Here is a 24242-nt window from a genome sequence, read left to right as displayed (position 1 = left end):
TGAGGATGACAGCTTTGCCCCTGGAGCCGAAATTCCCCCCCCCCCCCCCCCCCCGTGCTACTGAAATGTGAGAAGCGCAATAAGCTCCAACTTGAGCAGCTGGGGTGTGCGGTGTTTCCGAGGCAGGAGGAGAAGGATGCAGTTTTGCATCTGTCTTTGAATGTATTCTGAGGCTGTGATGGGAGAGTGTAGTGCCAGTATTCCCCCCCTTTCCTCCCCCCCCCCACACCTCTTAAACAGCAATCCCTGCTCTGTGAATATTGCTCGGAATGGGTTGATCTCTCGGTCTTTTCGTTTTGCTTTTAAATTGTGTGCACACAAGGTGTTAAAAGGGGAAGAAGGTACGAAATCATACAGGTTGGTTTCTATGGTTGCCTTCAGCGGCGTGGCTTGAGGCTCTAGACTAAAGCAAAGATTTTTAAAATGCAGCCTAGGTTTTGGCTTCTTTCATGATAAGAAAGAGTTACTGCAGAACTGTGTATGACTTCATGTTTTGTGCTACCTACCGAGAGGCTAAGGAGTGTTCAAGATGACAGCAGAAGAAAGGGGAAGGGATGGGGAGAGGAGAATCATAAACAGAGCATAATTAAGAGCAGTTCATTTTTAGTGCTTTGTAAAGGCAGTTCTTGCTGCAGCAAAGCATTAAAAAAACCCCAGTTTCCTCTGCAATAGCTAGCCTTTGACATAATGTAAGGTTGGGTCTGGGAGGGCAAGGTGTAAATCAGAAGCAGTCACTTGATTATTGTACTTAGTGTGGAGTCACAGAAATGATAAAAATATGCTTGCCAGGGGATTTTTTTTTTATAACACCCAACCATACAGTCTGCTTTTTCGCCTAAGCAATTACTTTTATTTGATCTATGGGAAAATGGAAAGAAAGCTGCAGCTACGCAGTGGTAGTGCCTGAAACATGGATTAGATCATGTCTATGGCTTATGAAACTCTTTCATTTACAGGAAAGTTTAACGCCCCCTCCCCCATTTTCCTAGTTTGTTGAGTTAAAGATAGGCTATGATCTGCCTTTACTTTGCTCTATTTATTCCTGCTTGAATGCATAATGCCCCTTTCTGCTTTTGTGTACCCTTCAAATAAATATCTACAGAAAGTCAGTGTTAAGTTTGGAAGAATGTCACCACGTTGATATAACCTGTTCTTTTTCAGAACACTCATAGCAATATAATTTTCTTAGCGTTTTAATTTTAACTAGGTGCAAATAGGAAGTCAATACTTGTCTTTTCTTCTTTTTAAGATAAAAATGAAATTTAAAAATATGTTAATATTTTAGCTGGATCTGAATTACTGTATTAGTATATACCTTTTTCTAATCATTTTTACTTTAGATAATATGATAATAGTATTTTGTGCTTTCTTAGTTCATATAACCTAAGAGACAATTGAGCTTTCACAATCTGGAAACTGATTTCAATATGTAACCAGTTTCGACTCTGCAGCAGTAGATATGTATGCAGGATCAGTTCTTAACAGATGGGATTCTTTAGATATACACAGAGTAAGAAAGGAAGTGGAGTATTTATCTAGAAGTAAAAGACACTTTACTCTTTAGTGTGATGAAAATCTACCAAGAAATATCCAAACATTATTTTAGAGATGAGCTTTGCTGTTAAGTTTGCAATCTTTAGAAATAAAGTGATTGATACCAATTGGTACATCCCTCAATTCATTGAAGAACTTGTTCCTATCTTGATTTTTTTTGGAATAAAAGAATTAGGTTTAAAAATTGGGGGGGGACATATTTAAAGATTTTTACAACAGATTTTAATGAAAATTTTGGAGCAAAGAATATGTGATGAAAAGCATTATTATATTAATTGCAGAATGTAAAGAATCATTTGAAGGGTTTTATTGCTTTATTGCTTCAAAACATTCACAAAGAAACGGTCAGGTGAAAATTTAAGCTAATTCTCAAAACTGTATTTGGAAACTATAGACATTAAAAATAATTATCAGGATTTAATTTTGTTTAATAAGTAACAAAATAACATTGATTTACGATACAGAGTAACATATTAGAGATGGGATGCCTTTAATTTTATTTCTGAGATTAGTTTCCTCCAATTTCAGTTGCAGTTAAAAATATTGGAAGAAAAAAATCTAAGGTGGCAATAGTAAAATAAGCTTATTACACTGCCCTGTATGACATAATAGGAAGGTTGGGAACTAATAAAACTTCAAAACAGTTTCTACTTAAAACAGTACCCTTGTCCTAGAGTAATATCCTTATCAAAATATGATTTTTCCTGTTTTTTTGCCTATATGAGAAAATTAGTATTTAGTTTTTAGATGCTATTTTATATTTGTCTTATACTCCACATTGAAAGTTCTGCAGAGAAGTTTTAAGTATCCAGTAAATGACTTGTTCTACATTGGTATGGCTGTAATTTTTCTACTTTTTGCTAAGGTAGAGAGGGCTGTTTCTGTTTCTCATTGTGGAAGTTTGGAGAAGAAATACCAATGAGAAATAAAATGGTTTCATTGTGAATGCATGTATTATGCACAATGATGTTATAGTCGACTTAAAACATTCATATATGAGATGAAGATATTCACAATTGGTAAATTAGTTTGTAAATAAAGTTGCAAAGAGAATGTGTTGTCAAAGATTTTTTCATTGTGTCTCTATCAAGTGAATTGATAGAAACCTATCAACAAGCTTTGGTTTTAGGAGAAATTATTTAATATTTCATTATGAATGTTTAGGTATACTAAAGAAATTTAGTTTGTTGGCTTTCTGTTGTAAAGCAAGCATGTTCCTGAATGTGTTGCTTCTTTGTGACACAGTTGACACATGTTTACATGGGTCTCTCCATTCTGGAAGGATATCATGTGTAAATATCATGTGCAAATAAAGGTTTATAACGGAGCTTTATCAGATTTTGATATGAACATAATTTTTAGAAAAGGTAAAACGTGAAAAAATAAGATACAACTTAAAATATTCACAACAGGCTGTTTTCAATAGCTGTGTTGTGTAGTATAATTCTTCAACTATAATACACAATTTTATTGACTTGTAGATTATTTTTCATAAATTACTGAATTTATTATTTTTATGGATTTGTAGATTTTTACATTATACATATCATGTTTTTAGTTGTAGAGAATGGCAGTTCCTCTAGTTTTGTTTCTTTAATATTTTTACATACTAAGGGGGCATATTCTTTACTATATTTAGGGGGATTTTGTGGGCTACTGTAGATCATGGTATTTTAATCAAAAGGGAAGTCCTAAGTTACTGTTTGCACTTGAATTGATAGTAGTGCTTCTCTAGAGTTTCTCACTTGTAACTTGGTAATTGGAATCAGTTGTAGCTGGGTAAATAATTTTTATTTTAATGGTATTTAGATTTTCATACACAAAAGGCCTTTGATTGCTATTTATTGAAAAAACATACAGTTGCATCTTAGGTAGATTAATGGAAGTATTTAACATTAATGAAATGACATTTATTCATATTAAAATTATTTTGTATACTTTAATTTATGTTGACAGATGAGGCCTTTTATATTAACTCATATATTTATTCTTGCTATTGACTATGGAAAATTAAATACATAAATACTGAAAGTTTTAATATTCTCCAGGTAGCCAGAATCAGTAATTGGTTCAGGAACTTTAAGACAAGAATCACAGAGTCATTCTAGCACTTGGGCTTGGGCTTCTTTTGCGGATGCTGAATAGATAGACTCTTAGTTTGTGACTGAGTGTCTTAGATTTGACCAATTGTGAAGCCAAAAGAGAAGTGGCTTCTTTTTCTATTGGAACACCTTGAGTCAGTGCCTTGGTGATTGTCTTCTATTAGATGCTGTCTTTAAAAAACTTATTATTGCTGTTGTGATTGTTTTAATCAGTTGAAGTTGCATTTTTGTCATTGTAAATGGAAAGTATTCCCACCAACACAGAATTAGTAAGGGAAAAAGAGACATTAAGATCTAGACCTTAAATATTGAGATGAAAGGAAGTGAGGCTTTTGCTGTTCTGCTGGTAATTTTTTTTTTTTTTTGGGTCCAGTCGTGGGGCCTGAACTCTGGGCCTGGGCGCTGACCCTCAGCTCTTCAGCTCAAGGCTAGCGCTCTACCACTTGAGCCACAGCGCCACTTCCGGCTTTTTTCTTTTTGCTTATGTGGTGCTGAGGAATCGAACCCAGGGCCTCAGGCATGCAAGGCAAGCGCTCTACCACTGAGCCACCTTCCCAGCCCCTGGTAATTCTTTTTTAAGAATTATAGAAAGAGGTGACATTGATCAAGATGTATTATATTCATAAACTGTTTTGTCAAATGGCATGTCCTTTTGTACAACTATTTAATTATAATAATAAAATAAAAAATAAAAAATATCTGTTTATACCGTCACTTGTGTTATATTTGAGGCAGGACTCTTTTGATCATTCCTGAGGCCTCTGGTAATGACTTATATAAAAGAGAGCAATTAAGCTGGGCACCAATGGCTCACAAGTACAATCCTAGCCACTCAGGAGGCTGAGAGCTGAGGTTCATGGTTTGAAGCCAGCCCTGGCAGGAAGGCCCATAAGACTTGCATCTTCAACTAACCTACCAAAGAGTCTTAAGCACAAAAACTGAGAGACAGTGCCCAAGTCCTGAGTTCAAGGCCCAGGTCCAGCATAAAAAAAGAGAGAAAGAGACAGAGATAGATTAAGAGAGAGGAAGGGAGAGAGAGAGGGGAGGGAGGGTGGGAAGGAGAGAGAGAGAGAAGCTGTGGCTCAAGTTGGCATGAAAGGAAAAAGAAAGAAAGAAAAATGTAGTTTTTCCATATAAAAAGAGGCTCTTTGTGCCTCTGTCTGCCATCTAAGATGGAAACAAATGGTAATATCAAGAGCTTTTGATGATGCGTGCTTAAAATTTCAGCTGCTCTGGGGGCAGACACAGGAATCTCATAGATTGTAGTCCAGTTGGGGCTAGCTGGGGCAAAAGTGGGAGACCCTATGAAAAACAGTTAAAAAGTAAAAAAGTTGTTTTTCACATTAGCATAGTGTTTACCAACCTGTGAGTCCTTGAATTCCATCCCCAATATTGGGAGAAAAAAATAAGAAAGAAAAGCTTTGTAATTTGGGAAAGTTGGGAAACCTGTTTCTGCCATATGCTAAAGTTGGTAAGAGGAAAATTCAGCAGTTTGAATTGGAAAAAATTCTATTTTATGTTTCTTCCAAGCATCTCATGCTGTATACTTCTATCCTATAGACCAAAGCAACATTTAATCCAGTTCTGAACGGTTTTAAACTAAGATGCAGCCAGGGAACACGTGCCTTCTTTTCCAGATTATTGTTTTAATGCTTCATGGAGAATCATTAAGCTTTGGGTTAGGGGGATAATAGTACTAGGAAGTTCTATTGCCTTGACTAAAACTTTAAGCTCTGAAACCCAGGTTGCTATAATTTATTTTGGCAAGATGTATTGTTTTGAGTGCTAATTTAATCACTTAAGTGAAATAAATTGGCCAAAAAGCTTACTAAGGGTTTAGGAAGTTGTACTTCAAGAGAAACCCTTAAGCCTGGTAAACAAAAGCCCATGTTCTTTGAGTTCTAAGCTCCTGAGGTTTTGCCCAGAGGGAGTGGGCTGCTAAAGAGTATAGTTCCTAGACAGGAAATCTTTTATGGCCATGGAAGATAATGGAAAAGTGAAACCCTCTGAGGCTATAGGAATAAATGCTTTCAAAATTTGCTGACTGAAGAATTACATTTATCAGAAAGGGAAATTTTGTTAATTTGACCACTGACTTTGCTTCCTATTAGTGACCATGATTTGCTTAACATTCTCTGCTCTTCTCAGAGGGATTAATTATTATTATTTATCTCTTATGTATTGCACACTAATTGTGAGGGATAGATCAATTTATTAGGTTAGCTATATGTTATTAGATTATGAGGTAGTACTAAGAAGAATGTACATTTGGACCTGACTTCTAGTACTTTTTGTAATGCAAAAATTGTGGACTTGTACCTATATACAATAACTTGAATTCTTTAAAAATTTTATTTATTCAGCCTGATAATGGTGAATCATGCCTACTCAGGGTACATGAGTTTGACGATCATGGTTCTAAGCCAGTCAAGGCAGAAAGTCTATGAGATTCTTGTCTCCAATTAACCAATGAAAAGCCAGAAGTAGAGCTGTGGCATAAGTGGTGGAGCACCAGTTTTGACAGAAAAAGAGCCTGAGGCCCTAAGTTAAAGCTCCCATACTGGCATGTGCATGTATGCATGCATGCACATACGTATGTGCGTGCACGTGCGCACACACACACACACACACACACACACACACACACACACACACACATTCAGAAAATCTACCCACTGGTGAGGTGGTGAATAATTTCTGTTGTGGCTAAGATAGTAATAATGTTAACTAGAGTTATTAAAGATATTGTATATATGCAAGGGATTGAGTATTTGAGATGATGGCAGCCAAGGGAGTGATAGTGTAGTTTTCTTTTTGTTTGTGCATTCTTTGTGCCCTTAACAGTTGTAGATTTCTAATCTTACTTGGGGAGCCATCCTTTCATTTTTATAGTTTGGGGCTTCCTTGTCCTCCACTGCTTTCTTGGACAGACATGGAAATGGATACATGACTCATCAATAGTAGAGTCTGGTTACTGTACTTTCCAGACAGCTTGATTACTTCTTTTATTCTGCTGGAGAGAGAAAAGAGAGTCTTTACTGGGTTGTTATATATGTTAGAATGTAAATCTAGAGTTGACTGGCAATCTTTCTACATGAAGGAAACATCTGCTTGAGATGCAGTACCACAGAGGTATCTAGAAGGATAAGATAAATTGTGGATGGCATCTTTGAACTCTTTATTCAATTCTATCTTCAATGGATTAAGCAAATACATTTCCTATCTTGTTTAATCCAGTTTGAGTCTTGTTTCTATGTATGCCTGTCAAAGATGACTAATTTTTCAAATTTAAATAAAAATACCCTTGGGTATTAAATAATATAGAACAAACGTACAAATATTAACTTGTCAAAGAAATTTGATGCATTTCAAGAAAGGAGAAATATCCATGGTTAGTTAAGATTAATAATTTACTTCTGAATAAGAAGGTAAGTTGTAATAGAATAAAAAGGAAGTGATTAAAAATAAATGATTACTGTTTTCTAGGGAATACTTAATTATTTTCAGCTTACTACAAATATTTTTTAAGTACAAAGAAGGCAGTCAAGGAGGACCATATAGTCACAAAGGATAGGAGACATAGGAAAATCTGTTCAGTAGGATTTCTGTTAATTTTGTCCTTATGTGATTTTAGTAAAGTAGGAACTAATGACATCTAATAAGCAGAATAATCTTTAAAATTGTGTGCCCAAAGCAAAATGAAAATGCAGGCCTCTGCACTTAAAATGTATTCCAAACTTCAAAGTGATGACAGCAGATTCATAAGCCAAGTAGGTGCTCTTCTAGGCACAAGACCCTAGGACACCCAAGTTGTTCACCTAAAAACAAGGATTTAAGTAATCATAAATGTTGATGTTAGACACTTAAAATGTCAGAGTTGTTCTGAATGATTTTTTAGCAGTATGTATCAAGAACTTTTAAGTGGCTTTATCTGTCATTGATCTGTAGTTCTTAATTCAGACTCAGGAAAAAAATTACCAGTGGACAGAGTAAATTGTAGTTTTTAACGATTTATGATAACTTAAATATTAAACAGTAGGAACAAGTTAAATACACTATTTTATATCCATATTTTGCATATTCACTGCCAGTGAAGGTGTCTGTGTTTCAGTTTTCTTATGCATAAAATGAGATATCTACCACATAAGGGTTTGTTTTTTTTGCAAAGTAAGTCAATATGTATAAAGTGCTTAGGACATAATTAAGTTTATTTACTACTTACTATTGTTATTTTTGCACTTATATTAGTCTTAAGAGTCATCTGATCATAGAAAAAATAATCTTACTAAAACAGATATCCTATTTGAGTTTAGAATATCTGAGCCTGGTAAACCTGTCCTACTGTAGGTGGTAGGTTTTTCCTTATACCCTATGTTGAGTGAGGTGAATGGAATGTAATAGTCTAAACAAACTATACTGCTTCCTTCACTCATATGTTTGAATCTCATATGAAGATGTAGTAGGACACGAATGGCGATCTTTGACAAAAAGAATTCCCCAGAGGGAAAGTTGGAGAATTAAACAGTTATCTCATGATAACTGTTTTAGAAATTTTAGTCTATATTTTATTATCTGTTAGTACTTGTATCACATTTGTGATATTGCACTGTTTAATCCTCAGAATAACTGCCTTTTATGTCCACTATCACTGTACAGATTTATTAATTTATTTTGTTATTTAATATATTTTTCATCATACCCATCAAGTTACAAGCTTCTACAGAGCATACAGTTAGTATCTATTCACACTTATTTAACACATAACTTCTGAAGGTAACCAATTTAATTTTCACACATTAGTTTTGTATTTAGAAAATAGCATACTATTTATCACCGCTGTTTATACTATTATAGAGTAGTTCTAGCTTATCTTAAATTATTGTACTTACTGGTTAAGGCTATATCTATCTTTTGAGTCTACTCATGTATTTGTCTGCTCGTAGGTTTATTGTAAGTTTTTTGTTTGCTGTTTGTTTAAAATACCTTGTCTTTATGTTTGTCTATAGCTGAAGCTGTGCTATCTAGTGTGGATACTCCACATTGTCTGCTGACTATTGATATGTGTTAAAATTAAAAGTCGAAATTAATGTATGTACAAAATGCACTATATTTCGAAGACAGGTTTTGAAAAATGTGAAAAATATCATTAAAAACTATTGGTTTTCTATTGAAATGATAATATGTTGGATATATCACTTCTCGGATTAATTTTTTTACAAATCATGTATGTTATTTTAATGGTTTCCTCTTTTAATATAATTACTGCAGACTTAAAAAATGTTTGTGCCTCATCTTATATTTCTTTTTGATACTTTAGCTAGTTTAGTTATAAAGTAATGTTTGGGGGCTTTGGGAAACAAATTTATTTTTTGTATGATTTTTATAAACTGTCATATAGTTATTTAATCTTTCTTTGGAGAAACAAATAAAGATTTTCTGTTACAATGAAATTAGAAGGTGCTTATCAATAGGAAGGGGATAAGATCAGAATTTTAAGTTATGACAGGGGGAAGTGAGCCCTGATGCCTGATCAGCTATGTACTTGCTGATGGGCCTGGCACATAGTGAACACTTAGTAAGTACTAATTAAACACACCAGGAAGTTAGTACTTAAAAGGGGTAGGTGGCATCAAGGGAAAAGAGGTAGAGGAATGAACCTGAGAAGAGGGGGAACATGCAGGCAAGAATCCAATGTATATTCTACAAAATTAAATAGAGTGTGGTAAGGGTTGGGTAGGGAAGAAATTGGTGAGACTGTTGAAAGGAGTGCCATTGAACAAGAAATATTATATTCAGAAACTGCTTTGTTAAATGGCAATGCCTTTGCACAGCTACTTAAATATAATAAGAAAAGTTAGTAAAACTAAGCATGGATAAATTAAATAGTTAAGGTTGAGCATCTATTCGGTCTTTTCGAACATACACACACACACACACACACACATATGCAAAACAATTTTCTTTTTATTGTGAATTATTGAAATAAGCTTTCCTTTTACATAGATTCATTAAATGTGGTTTTGACTGAATGAAAAGAGTTGGAAAGTGAACTGAATGATGTTGGAAAACATCTCTATAATTTCCTCTCATAAAGTCAGAATTCCAGAGAATATAACAGCTTATCAAAGTACTAGTTTGCTAAGACTTAGAAGAAAATCCAAACTGGTCTGTGATACATTTAAATACTCTGTTAAGATCACTATGAATAAAAATTTTCCCTCAGCTGGTTTGGTAAGACTACTCTTTTTTTTTATAATTACATTTTATTTTATTTTTTATTTTTATTTTCTTATTATGAAAATACCGTACAGAGGGGTTACAATTACGTGAGCAAGGTAGTGAGTACATTTCTTTTTATTGTGAAAATACTGTACAGAGGGGTTACAATTATATGGGCAAGATAATGAGTACATTTCTTATCAAGCATTGTAGCCTCCTCCTTTGTTTCTCCTTCCCATCCCTTCCCATCCTCTCCCCCCACCCACCCAATCCTCCCCCTCCCCCTACACCCCCCCGCACCAAAGTTGTAAAGTTTGTTTTCGACATAATGACTTGTACATCTCATTGTTGCAATGGGTCCACCTGTATTCCTATTTAAACAATTTGTTTTTTCCCCTCTTTTTCAACTACTTATCATTCTTCTGTAAGGAAATCCTGCCCCTCACCATTTCTTATTGGAAATTTTCATTTAGTTCAGAAAATTGAAAGTACATTACAGAAAAATATGTTAGAAGACAGGTCAATTTTTTGTTTTACTACTTGAACCACAGCTCTACTTTCAGCTTTTTGCTGGTTAATTGAAGATAATAATTACACAGCCTTATTTCCCTGGGTGAACTTTCAACATCTGTCCTCATCTCAGCCTCCTGACTAGTTAGGATTACAGATGTGAGCTACCCCAATCCAGGTCTTGACCTGATTTTTAGAGTTGAGATTTAATGATTTATTTTTACCAGTGTATCATTTTCACAGTTGTTAATTGCTTTGGAATTTCTGTTCTGTGAAGAAAATATTCCAAGATGAGAATTTTGTGTTTTTTTTCTTATATGTTAATTTTTTTCAGTGTTTGCTTCATTACTGTTATTAATTCATCTACCTGGCAGGCAACAGGCTCTAATTGGGTGGGATTGTAGGTACAGTCTTTTAAACTTTGACTATTCTCAATTCAGATTAAAGTGGGAATATAACCCATTTCCTTGATTCCAGTGGTTCTTCACAGGTACTGACTAAATCAAATGGACACAGTTCAACAAGATTCTCTGAATGGTCTGAATTGCTTGGAGTTGTATTTTTTATTCTCCTATCCAGGCCTTAATATCAAAAGCTTTCATTTTTAGAGTGACAGATGTACTTTTTAAAGGTCTGATTGAGTAGCTGTGTAAGCATTTTACTCAGTGAAAATACTCATTCATACATGTGTAGGGAATATGTTAAGCAAATAGATTTTAGTTAAGTTTGCTTAATTTTTTCATTAAAAAAACAAAAATACATTGTGGAAATAATGTTTAACTTGATTACTTATTTATACTCTGAAAGATGAATATATATATTTTAGTTACTGCATGACAAACCGTTATTCAGAATGACAGCTGAACCCAATTACATTGAAAAATTATGCTGTCCATTTCTGAAACAAATTTGAGCTGGTCTGCCTAGGAAATACCATAGAATTTTAAATTCTTGTGAAAAACTGGAGTTTTGTACCAATGTGATGATAGTACAATATGATTTTATATTTTGAGTATTAGTTTAGTATCTGTATATATGAAAGGATGTAACTTATATTAATGGGATTTATACAGTTTTTATCTTTTAATTTCAAAATAAAATACTAATGAAAGTAATAATAAAATAGATTTTGCAATTAAAAATTTTATTAATAGATTATGAAAATAAAATTTTAATGATTGGATGCATCTGTTTGTGGCTTATATTCTTAGTTGTTAAAGAAGGAATCGTTAAATTTGGTTTTACTTATTTAATTTATTTAGGTAGTACTGAGGTTTGAACTCAGGGCCTTGTGTTTGCTTGTCTGGCCCTCTGCCACTTGAACCAAACTTTAGATTGGCTTTTTGCTGGTTACTTTGGAGATGGAGTCTCTTAGACTTTTTGGCTCAGCCTTTTGAATAGCTAGGATTATAGTGTGAGCCAGGGGTACCCTACTGAATGTAGTTTAGTTTTTAAAGAAAAGTTAGAAATCTTCTAAAAATTTTTCTGTACAGTACATGGTCAGATAATACTGTTTAACAAATACTGGTAAATTAATGAGTTGTATACTTTTTCAAATTTCAATTCTAGGATATATTTAAATATTATCTATTTGTTTTCTTGCTGGACATTTTTTGTGTACCTCAACCCTATGCCATTTAAATATCTCTTTAGTTTTAAATATGTACATATCACAATTATTCAAATATGTATTGAATACTTAATATATGTAGTGCTAGACACTGAGACTATAATACAAGATTTCTGCCCTGGAGTTACTAGTGATATAGTAACTAATGAAATGTAGAGAATGAAGCATGCAAATTCTATGACAAATCAATTCGAGTACAATGGGCTATAATGAAGAAAGAAGTATGCAAGACCAATTAAGGGAAGGCTTCCTTCTGTACTTCTTCCTCCTTTTTCTTCCTCTTCCTCCTCTTCCTCCTCCTCTTCCTCCTCCTCCTCCTCCTCCTCCTACTTCTTCTTTTTGATCATGGGACTTGAACTCAGGGCCTTGAGCACTTTGTTTTTTCCCCCATGGTTCCAGTAGGAAAGGCTTCTTGAAGGTATTGATACTTGAATTAAATTTTGAAGATGGTTATATCTGTCTAGAGCTGTTTATTACAATATGGTAATTCCTAAACACATGTAGGCAGTGAGCACTTAATGTGTCCTTTAAGTATAAAAATGTACATTTGGTAAAATGTAAGATATTTCAATATTTTTAAAAATATTGATTATGTGTTAAAATTATGCTTTGGATATTTGGATTTGCTGGTTTAAATAAAATGAGTTAACTTCATCAGTTTCTTTTCACAATTTTTTAATATAGTAAATAGAAAATTTGAAACAAGATATGTGAGTTTGATCCATGAATTGTTGTATTATTTTATTATTATTACATTTTGGTCATTCTGGGGCTTGAATTCTGGGCTTTGTGCTTGCTTAGACAAGTGCTCTGAATCAAGGTAATTTTTTAAAGTATTTTGTATTATTTTTACGTCGTTACACAAGGAGTTGTTGCCATTTAAGAAAACAGTTATGAACATAGTAAATCTTGATCAGTGTTACCCCTTTCAGTCTTACCTATTCCTCCTTACCTACTTCTTCCCTTACTCTTTTTAATTTTGTAGGATATACATTGAATTCTTGACTGCATTTTCTTGCAATCCTCTTCATTTGTCCACCCCTTATCCCTTGACCCCACTCCACTCCTTTTGAATACTTGCTTCCTGGTTTTTTATTTTGATGAACTTTGGCTTTGCCTTTCTAAGAAATTACACTATTTTGAGTTCTCCCTTGGATCTACCATATTTCATTTAATATGTTTGTATACATTTGCGTACTACCCAATGTGTTTACTTATAAGTTTATAAGCTAAATCTAGCTTTCATACATTTTTGGCCATAAAGGAAATGCAAATCAAAACAACATTAAGATTCCACCTCACCCCAGTTGGAATGACTATTATCGAGAAAACTAAGGATAACAGATGCTGGAGAGGATGCGGCCAAAGAGAACCCTGATACACTGTTGGTGGGAATGTAAACTTGTTCAGTCACTCTGAAAAGCAGTGTGGAAAACTTAAACATAACCTGGGTGCTAGTGGCTCATTCCTGTAATCCTAGCTACTCAGGAGGCTCAGATCTGAGGATCACAGTTTGAAGCCAGCCTGGGCAGGAAAAGCTGTGAGACTCTTATCTCCAATTAAGCACTAGAAAACTGGAAGTGGAGCTGTGCCTGGATGTGCATCTGTGGCTCAAAGTGGTTGAGCATAAAGCTCAGGAACAGTGCTCAGGCCCTGAGTTCAAGCCCCATAACCAACACCACCACCAACAAAAGAAAATTAAACATAATCCAGGTCTACTCTGGGATATTAACCCAAAAGTTTACAAACCAGGATACAGTAAAACAACCAGCACAACCATGTTGATTGCAACACTGCTCACTAGAGCAAAGATAGGGAATCAGCCCAGATGCCTCTCAGTGGACAAATGGATCAAGAAAATATGGTGTATATGTGCAATGTAATTTTACTTTTCCATTAGAAAGAATGATATGGTACTATTTGCAAAGAAATGGAAAGACCTGTAAAAAATTACATTTAAGTGAAATAAGGCCTAGAGACGAAGGTTCTAACACTGTTTTTGAAATAGGGTCTTTCTTTTTACTTGGGCCATGATCTTCAGTTTTATGTATTCTGCTGGGATGAGAATTATATGCCACCACACAGAGCTTTTACCATTGAGATGAAGTCCCACAAGGTTTTATTTTAGGGTTGGGCTCACTTGAAACCATGATCCCATCTTAACTTCCCACATAACTAAAGTGTTAGATGCTTGTCACCAAACTCAGCTATTGCTAGAAAAAGGGTCTTGTGAACTTGTTGCTTGTCTGGCTTTGAACTGTAATTCTCCTGATCACAGCCTCCTGAATAACTAGTGTTACAAACACGAGCCACCCATGTCTGGCTATTTTATGTTTTCATATTTTGGTTACCTTCTATTAATGAGGAGGGACATTTCTGAAAGCAAGACTTCTAAAATAAGTGAACCTTCAGTTGTATTAAAAAAAAACAACTCCATAGACATTTTATCATGCTGTGTTTCTCTTCTTTTCTTCCTCTTTTTATGTGTGCCTACAGTATATATGTGTGTATGTATGTATACACATATTGTCCTTATATTACTCAAGTCATTCGTGCTTTGGGTTTTCCTATTATATGTCAGTAAACCTCATCCTAACTAATGGCATTGACTTAATAACACAATTTAAAAACCACATGTCATTGGGGAAAAACTTGTTCTCCTGCTCTGGTAAAAAAACGTCTAAATAATTCATGGAATCAATATAGCAACAAATTAAAATATATTTTATTGTCAGCAAGTACTTTAGAGGGCACATTGCAAACATTGCTACAGAGTTGAAGAAAATGATTATTAGAATAAAATGTAGGAGTTTGTTTTACAGTTGGATGAAAATACTATTATTTCAACATGTTTTGTTTATATTACTTGCTAGATTCTGTCTCCTAATTAAATAAACGACAACTTTGTATGAGCTACTACAGAGTGTATACTTTCACAGAAATCTGTATTTTGTGTTTACCAAAACCAGAATTTAGAAGAACCCTACTGTTACCTGGAAAACAGAATATATATTTTTGTGAAAATTTAAATGAATCTTTTACTTTGTATTAGATTATCATACTTTGATTGCTATCTTGAGTATTACTTATTAGAGTCATCACATATTAAATAAGCCTTTGAACTGGATAGTGATTTGCTAGTGCTTGATAATATTTCAGAGATCACAGAGGTATTACTGATCTAATCTGGACTGTTCAGTTTGTAAATTATCATACATCATTTAGACTCTCTTGAATTTCTAGTCTAGCATGTACTTCTATTATATTAACCTGAATTTTTTGGGTTTAGCTGGTGTACTAGTTGCTAGGTTTGCCATAACAATACCATAGACACGGTGGCTTAAAAAACAAAAAAAAATAATTTTCTCCCTCTTCTATTGGCCAGAGTTCCAAAACTGAGGTATCTGCAGGGTTTCTTCTGAACAGTTCTGCTTTGCTTACAGGTGGGGCTATATCCTCCCTTGGTCTTCATGAGGTCTTTCTTTCATGTATCATTGTCCTAATCTCTTCTTATTGAGAAACCACATATACTGGCCTAGTACCTATACATATGACTTGATCATTTTATCTTATTTAAAAGTTCTATGTCAAAATTCAGTCACATTCTTAGGTTTGGATAGTTAGGACTTCAAAATAAGAATTTTTGGGCAATACAGTTTAACCCATACATAACAAGTAGTTTTAACCAAAGTGAAAAAAGAGTGAAAATTATAAAAATATGTTTTATTAATATCTACTTAAATATCCTTAAAATGATAGATGACCTTTTACTATCTTACTTGCAACTATTTTATATTTTTTAAGCTTATACTTTTTCCCTTTGTCATATTTACATGCCTGTATCTGTGCATCCAAATATTTTTTAAGCCTGGTATGGGTTCTGTTCTTTAATTACAACTTTTTTTTTTTGGTCTGTTGTGAGGCTTGAACTCTGGGCCTGGGCGCTGTCTCTCTGCTCTTCAGCCCAAGGCTAGTGCTCTACCACTTGAGCCACAGTGCCACTTCCGTATGACAGCTTTTTAATATCTGCTACAATGCCTGTAGAAAGTGGAGATCTTCACTCGTTTTTTTTTTCTGTAGCAGTAATAATACCAATAATAATGCACTTCTGTTAAGCACATATCTTTAACAGTCATTGTGCTAAGTGCTTTATAAATATTAAATATGATAACATCTCCAAGGTTGGTACTGTGTTTAGGTGGGGAAACTTAGTCTAAAATGGGATGAAGTTACTTTTCCAAGATTGCAAGATAGCTCTTGTTAGGCTTCACACAGAGGCAGTATGTTTACTGCTGCTTTCTGTGCTTACTGCTACCCCCACTCCCTTAGAACTCCTGAGAATTTGATTTTGTACTGTCTGAAATCTCAGCTTGGGTCACTGTAAAATTAAAGTGTGAAAATATTGCCATGCCCTCGAGAACTTTTGTGGTAACTTTGGTGTTTACTATGGCAAGCATTTAGTACATTTAGTGTTAGAAGTTTAAATAAATAGAAGATGTTTAGGCCACAACTCATTCATGTAGTCTTCTTTTCTCTGAGTGTGTAAGTATCAAGATCAATAGCATGACATACTCAGCATATTATCATGTCTCCTGCCTCCCCTCCCCCCACCTCCTTTTTGCTAATACTTTTGTTTGACTCAAGGTCTCACACTCACTTGGCCTTTTTTACCCTTGGGGTTGAAGTGCTCCCACTTGTGCCATATTTCCATTTCCACTATCTTCCTGGTCAATTGAAGATAAGAGTTTTGCAGATTTTCATGCCTACGCTGGCTTCAAACCTCAGTCCTCATATCTCAGCCTTCTGAGTAGCTAGGATTACAAGCTGAGCTACTAGTGCTTGGCCCTGCTGCTTCAAGGGAAAATTATTTCTCATAGGCTCTACTAATAAACTAGTTAGTACTCATATTTTGTGGAGTTTAATGGATTTTCATATTTCCTTTGGACTGTTCATATCTTTTAGTTCCACTCTGGGAATACTTTTGTTGATTGTGTGTAGGTACTGTCCAAGTATGGTTTTTTTTTTTGTCTGTGCACTATTGAGGGTGGAATTGGAGCCCAACACCTTTCAAAGAAGAAACTGTGAGCTGCCCTAAGTAAAATTTCAAATATGTATTTGTATTTAGCCAATTGCCTATTAAGTGAGGGGAGGCAGGAGGTTTTGAATAACAGAGGAAGTGTATTATTTAAGCTCCTACATCCACTGGTAAGTAGGTGAACACAGTCCCAGCTGGATCAAGATAATACTGGAACCAAACTAGGCCTTAATGGATAGCAATAGTAGACTGTTGAAAGGACTATTGCAGGTTCTCCACAGCAGGGCAAAATAGAGGACTTGTACCATTGTAGCCTAGGAAATCTTGTCACTCTAAATTTTAATAATTTTTTTTTAACTTTTGGTGTTGATAGTTCATATTGTGTTCTCCCATTAACAGTATAGTGTATATATCAATCCCATTCTTAGATGGTTTAAACCATAAAGATCTTTAATGTCTTGGTGAACTGGAGAAGCAGATTAATTTGAATAGATTTTATTTCTAGTAGTTGGTGGGACTTAGGGATAAATACATTTAAACCTGAGGACAGAGCTGGGTTGGATTCTTGTCTTTTTCATTTTTTAAAATAGAACTGTTGAAATAATTATATCTCATCAGATCCTAATAGAATAAACTAGAAATCAATAAGAGAAAACACAGAAAATGCAGAAACAAATGGAGATGGAACAATAAATATGCTTTTTTTGTTAACTTTTTCTTAGAGGTTGCATTTTTTTTTAATTGTGAGAATACCGTACAGAGGAGTTACAATTACATGGACAAGATAACCAGTACATTTCTTATCAAGCATTGTTGCCTCCTCTTTGTTTCCCCTTCCCATACTTCCCCCATCTCCCCTCACCCAATCCTCCCCCCCCACCAAAGTTATAAAGTTCGTTTTTGACATAACGACTGGAACATCTCATTGTTGCAGTGGGTCCACCTCTATCCCTATTTAAACGATTTCTTTTTTCCCTTCCCCTCCACAAATTATATCAACATCAAATACAGTGAAATCAGGGATGATACCATGAGGGAGGGACATACAAAGCAACAAAGAAATCAACTTATAAATATGTTAGAAACAATCACATGAAAGAAAAAACATTTGAGTCTTTATTTTGGGGTTAATTTCACCTAACATCAACTTATCTGTCCTTTTCTGCTTGTCTCAGACATATACTAGTTATTGCAAATAAGGGAAACCATGGGACCTATGTTTCTTTGGGCCTGGCTTACTTCACTTAATATAATTTTTTCCAAGTCTTTCCATTTCCTAACAAATGGGGCGATGTCATTCTTTCTGATGGAGGCATAGAATTCCATTGTGTATTTTGACATGTTCATATTTGCTAACAATATACCCTGATCATATTAACTCCTTCCATCACTTTTTCTTCTCTCTCTCACCCCATTCTTAAAACAATTTTGACAGGTTTTTGGTTTCATACATGTAAGAACTTGGGCTATGTTTGCCATCATTTATCCTCTTCATTTGCCCTATTTCTCCCAGTAGCATCCCAGCCCCACAGAACCTGTTTTTAACATTCCTGCTATTCTGTCTATCTTTTTTAGGTGTATGTTGATTGTTCAAAGAAGTTTCACCATGTTATTTCACAAATTCATCTACTAAGAGAATCAGATTTGCCTTCTTGATTATATTATTCTCATTTTCCTTTGAGTCTTATCTTTGGGGATATAAAGTTGAAATAAATAAATTTAAATATAGTAAATAATGTGATTTCAATTTGAATTTAATTTCCTGGATGTGGCTTTAAAAAAATTTTTTTGTGACCTTAAGTGCAAGTATATATTAGCTATCACACCATTGCAGAGGAGAAAATGATTAGATTATTAGGAGAAACCCGGAAAAACTTTTAAAAGATTTTTCTTCCATTTTTTTTTTGGGAAGATTACTTGAAGCTTGCTGAATACACGGGATAGAGTAAGGACATTCTAGATAAGGATATTTGTGATTCCAAAGTAGTTGAATATACCTAATCTGAAAATTTGAAAATTGAGTACTTCAAAACTTTTTGACCCAACCTGATTTTTTAAATGTTTTTTATTGTAAAATTAGTGTACAGAGCGTCACAATTACATGAGTAAGGTAATAAGTACATTTCCTACTGAGCATTGTTACCTCCTCCTTTGTTTTTCCCCTACCATCCCTTCCCTCCCCACATCCCCAACTTCTCCCCTGCCCCAAGTTGTAAAGTTCATTTTCAACATAGTGTCTTAAATATCTCATTGTTTACACCTGATTTTTTGACTAGGGATTTTCAACCAGTAAAACTTAGGTCAATATTTCAAAATTAAAGAATCTCCAATTTCTGAACTACTTCTTGTTCCAAGTATTTCAAATCTCTCTCAGCTAATTCCAATTTATCCTTTAGGACTGAGCTTAAGCTTTTTATCTCTACTGCAGATCATTCTCTAACTGAGATTTGCAGTATTATTTCCATTTTTGTTTTCTATTATCTCCTTATTATAAATATATCAATCTCTTTACCATCTCAGGAGTTACAGGCCTGAAGTGAAACATGATTGGCAAAAGTGCGGTTTTCAAGATCAGTGTCTAGTTTAAAAGGATAGATATATTTATATAGAAACATGTAAATAAAAATTCTGGAAAGTATGTGCTTAAAAATCAGAGTCATCTCCTGTTGATTGTTTGCTGCAAATATAATTACAGTCTCTGATATGGTTACAACCTTTAAAAAATATTTTAAAGATACTGTACAGAGGGGTTACAGTTATATGAAGTTAGGACACTTTGTCAGTATGATGTTAGGCTGTTGCCTATTTGATTTAATAACTTGGTAGGAAAAGAAGAAACACTGTTATACTAAATTTATACTTCAACTGTGTGTTATATCTTAATTTCTAAACTGTTTAATGTGAAAAAAATATTTCTTAGAACAAGGGTTATGTTATTCCTAATAACGTGACTACCTGACATGGGCATTTCTATTCCTATTTTTCATATAAGAAATTAATTTAAAGGGTTTGGCTAATACAGTACAAGATAATTTTGTTAGAGTGATATAAGTAAAGCAGTTGGTTCATTACATGAAAGGTGATATGATTGGATTGATTTAGTGTCCTTTTATCTTTTTGGGTTTCTCTTCTGGAATATGACTGCTTTGAGAGAACAGCTTTTTTTTGTTTTCCTTTCTTTCCTGTACTGAGGTTTGAACTTAAGGTCTTCTGCTTGATAAGTAGGCTGTCTGGCATTTGAGCTGGAGAGAGGATAACTTGTCCAGTGAAAGTCATATAATTATTAGGATGCCTCTTCTGGTTTTATCTTACACTTGCTTCTGTCAGGCCTTTTAATATCATGAACTGATGTACCTTACTCTTTCTATTTAAGATTTGTAAATTAGTGTATAAATACTGTTTTGAGTCAACTCAGTTTTTTTTATCCTGATTTTCTGTAAATAGCTTGGCCTTTGTAATATGACTAATCTAAATTTGAATTATGTTCTTTTCTTTTCTTTTCTTTTCTTTTTTTGTCGGTCTTGGGGCCTGAAATGTGGGCCTTGGCACTTTCCCTCAGCTCTAGCGCTCTACTTCAGCCCCACTTCTGGCTTTTTCTGCTTATGTGGTGCTGAGGAATGGAACCCAGGGCCTCATGTATGCAAGGCAAACACTCTACTATTGAGCCACCTTCCCAGCCCCATGTTTTTTTCTTTTCTTTGCCTTATCTTGAGCCAAGTATTAGACCATTCTGAGCCTTTCTCTCATTCTCTTTCTATATCTTGATCTATTTTATATATGTATGAATATAAATATACCTTCACATATGTGAAAAAGAAAAAAATGTGACTTTTCCTTTTATTGTGCTCTCAAGAGTAAACTATGTATATAAGAAAGATACAGTCTGGAAGTGGCTCACCCCTGTCACACTAGCTACACAGGAGGCTGAGATCTGAAGATTGCTGTTGGAACCAACCTTGGCAGAAGAGTATCTGTAAGACTTATCTCCAGTTAACCACTCAAAAACCAGAAGTAGAGCTGTGGCTCAAAGTGATAGAGCACTAGCTTTGAGCAAGAGGCCCACAACCAACAAAACAAAACAACAAAAACCTGTGACAGATTATTATATTATTAACAATTGTTAACAGTTAATAGCAATTTCTACTTCTATATAGAATGTTTAGCACAGTGCTCAACAAAGTATGGGCCCCAGATTGTGCATTTGTGAAATGCTTGCTGGTCTAAGGGGAAATAAGGAGTTTGTGCAAGAATATAAATCCACTATGTGACATATTGTTTCAAATAAGTTTATTCCTTCTCCTAGCAAGGTTTTCTTGATGAAGGAAGCTCAATGCTGACTCATATTTTACTTTGATTGCATTGGTTGGACCATTTGAGTTGTATGGATGTAGGAGTAACGTTTAGAATAAAATAGAATTCCATTTTAAAATAGAATAGTGCAAATATAGAAGCATACTTGACAGAAACCTTGTTGTTGTTGTTGTTGTTGTTGTTGTTCCTGAATAAATACTTTAAGAGCCTTGTCAGCCATATGACAAGAATGTTGTTGCTAAGGCTATGATTAGATAGTTTTTGCCCTCAAATAGTCATTTAGTCAGTTTTCTTTTACTCTAACAATACTTGAGAATGAATGATTTATAAAAAGTAGAGGTTTATTTTGACTCATGCTTTGGGAGGCTAGAATGTTTAAGATTTGACAGCATCTGGTGGGATTTTGGCCTGCTTCAATTCATCCTGCAAATTATGCAGGTAGGTTTCTATCAGAGACAAAACTGCAGGCTAGAGTTACTGTACAAAGTTTTTCTGTGACCAGATCTGTGAGAACTAAACTTATTTGAGGAGAGACATGCATTGATCCATTCATGAGGGTGCTTCTTTTATGCCAAACACCTCCCAGGATGCCTTTTCTGTTCACTATTGCTGAATTTAGAAATTAAATTTCTCACAAAGGAACTTTGAAACCATAGGAATTTCATGGGGAGGGAGTAGAGATAGACAAGTAAATGTATGTGAATGAATACAAATGTGTAAATAAATAGTTGATGTACTAAAGACCCAACAAAGTTATACTATAGAAAAAAGGTAAGCAATTTTTTACAGTAAAAATGTAGGTGTTTATGAGCCATATGGTTTATTTATTGCAGTTACTCACATCTGCTGTCATACATAAATGAAAATACATCATTTTCTAGTACAGGATTTTTGGCACCAATTAGGAGTCAAGTTCAATTTTGACACTAGCTGCAGTTAGTTCAAACCCATTGTTGTTTTTGTTGTTTTTTTAAAATTTAATTTAATTTAATTTTGTGAACATACTGTACAGAGGGGTTACAATTACATGGACAGGATAATGTGTACATTTCTTATCAAGCATTGCAGCCTCCTCCTTTGTTTACCCTTCACATCCCTTCCCAGCCTCCCTCTCCACCCCCCTTACCCAATCCCCCCCCTCCCCCGCACCAACGTTGTAAAGCTCCTTTTTGACATGACAACTTGTACTTCTTATTGTTGCAACAGGTCTACCTGTATCCTTAAACGACTTGTTTTTCCCCATCTCCTCCACAAGTTATACTGACATCAAATATAGTGAAGGCAGGGGTTATACTGTGGGGGAGGGACATACAAAGCAACAAAGAGATAGTCTTATAAATGCGTTAGAAACTAATGCATGAAAGAAAAAAACATTAAAATACATATCTAAGGGTTCAAACCCATTGTTAAAGGACGTGTACCTCAAGATTGCCTCCACTTCAGATGCCAGCCTCAAGTAGGGTTGTATTTCTGTTTTACTGACTACAAACTTAAGGGTTCCCTAAACCTCTCTCAGGCTTGATAATTGCTAGGAATGACTCAGAACTCAGAGAGTAGTGTACTTAGAATTACAGTTTTATTACAGAGACTACAACTCAGCAACTGCCACATGGAAGAGGAGTAGGCTCAGAATTTACACGTATGCTCTGATCATATTGTCTTCTCAGGACACCACCAGTGTGTTCAAGAATTATTTTCTTTTGGTGGTACTGGGTTTTGAGCACAAAGCTTCATTCTTTCTAGGCAAGTCATTTATCACATGAGCAGGTCACCAACTTTTTTTGTTTTATTTTTCAGAGAGGGTTCCTTCCTTCTTCCCTTCCCTTCCCTCCCCTTCCCTCCCCTTCCCTTCCTTCTTTCCTTCTCTCCCCTCCCCTCCTCTCTTTTTCCCTCCCCTCCCTTCCCCTCCCTTCCTTTTTCTTTCTCTTTTCCCTCCCTTTTCTCTCTCCTTCTTTCCTTTCTCTCTCTTTTCTTCCTCCCTCCCTCCCTCCTTCCCTTCCCTCCCTCCCTCCCTCCCTCCCTCCCTTCCTTCCTTCCTTCCTTCCTTCCTTGCTTCCTTCCTTCATCTTTCCTTCTCTTTCTCTTTCTTTCTCTTTCTCTTTCTCTTTCTTTCTCTTTCTCCCTTCCTCCCTCCCTCCCTCTCTTCCTTCCTTCCTTCTCTTTTTCTCTCTTTCTTTCCCTCCCTCCCTCCCTCCATCCCTTCCTTCCTTCCTTCCTTCCTTCCTTCCTTCCTTCCTTCCTTCCTTCCTTCCTTCCTTCCTTCCTTCCATTCTTTCTTTCTTTCTTCAGGACAGCTCTGAATCTCAGTGCTCCTGTTTGCCTTCCAAGTTGCTGGGATAACAAGAGTGAGCCAGGCTTCATTATGTAGGTAACATTTAGGAGCAACACAGTTGAACTCAAGGTCCATGTCTCTGCTTAGTCCTCTTTGCTTGATCTTTTGATAGGCTCAGCCCCTCTCTTGATCTATCTTAAGATTGACCTTGTGTCACCTGTTATTATAGATAAGGTGTGGTCAGGAGGATCTTGTTATGAAGAGCCAAAAACACTTTTTTATACGTTTTTTTAATTGTAAAAATGTTGTACATAGAGGTTTCAGTTACGTGAGCAAGGTAATGAGTACATTTCCTATTGAGCATTGTTGCCTCCTCCTTTGTTTTCCCCCTACCATCCCTTCACAACTACCCCCACCACCAGCCAAAGTTGTAAAGTTCGTTTTCAATGTAGTGTTTTTATCCCTTTCACATGGCAAAGAATTTTGAAGTTCTGTGCCAAGAACCTGGGCCAGACACTTAATTTTTCTAGTTATTTTTTAATGCTATTACAGAGGGGTTACAGTTACATTAGTCAGATAATGAGCACATTTCTTTTTGAACAATATCAC

The 24242-nt window shown here is 35.0% G+C and overlaps 1 protein-coding gene across 2 annotated transcripts in view; it reads left to right on the top strand.

Annotated features, from left to right (window-relative positions):
* Positions 1–24242, top strand: part of Nbea (neurobeachin) — a 536577-nt gene that overhangs the window by 989 nt on the left and 511346 nt on the right. The gene's annotated exons all lie outside the window — the stretch shown is intronic.

The sequence above is a fragment of the Dipodomys merriami genome, unplaced genomic scaffold (assembly GCF_024711535.1).
Source record: "Dipodomys merriami isolate MVZ:Mamm:240054 unplaced genomic scaffold, mDipMer1.0.p SCAF_6, whole genome shotgun sequence".
Taxonomy (NCBI): Eukaryota; Metazoa; Chordata; class Mammalia; order Rodentia; family Heteromyidae; genus Dipodomys; species Dipodomys merriami.
Note: the sequence above shows the minus strand (reverse complement) of the source record. Positions and strands in the feature narration are given on the sequence as shown.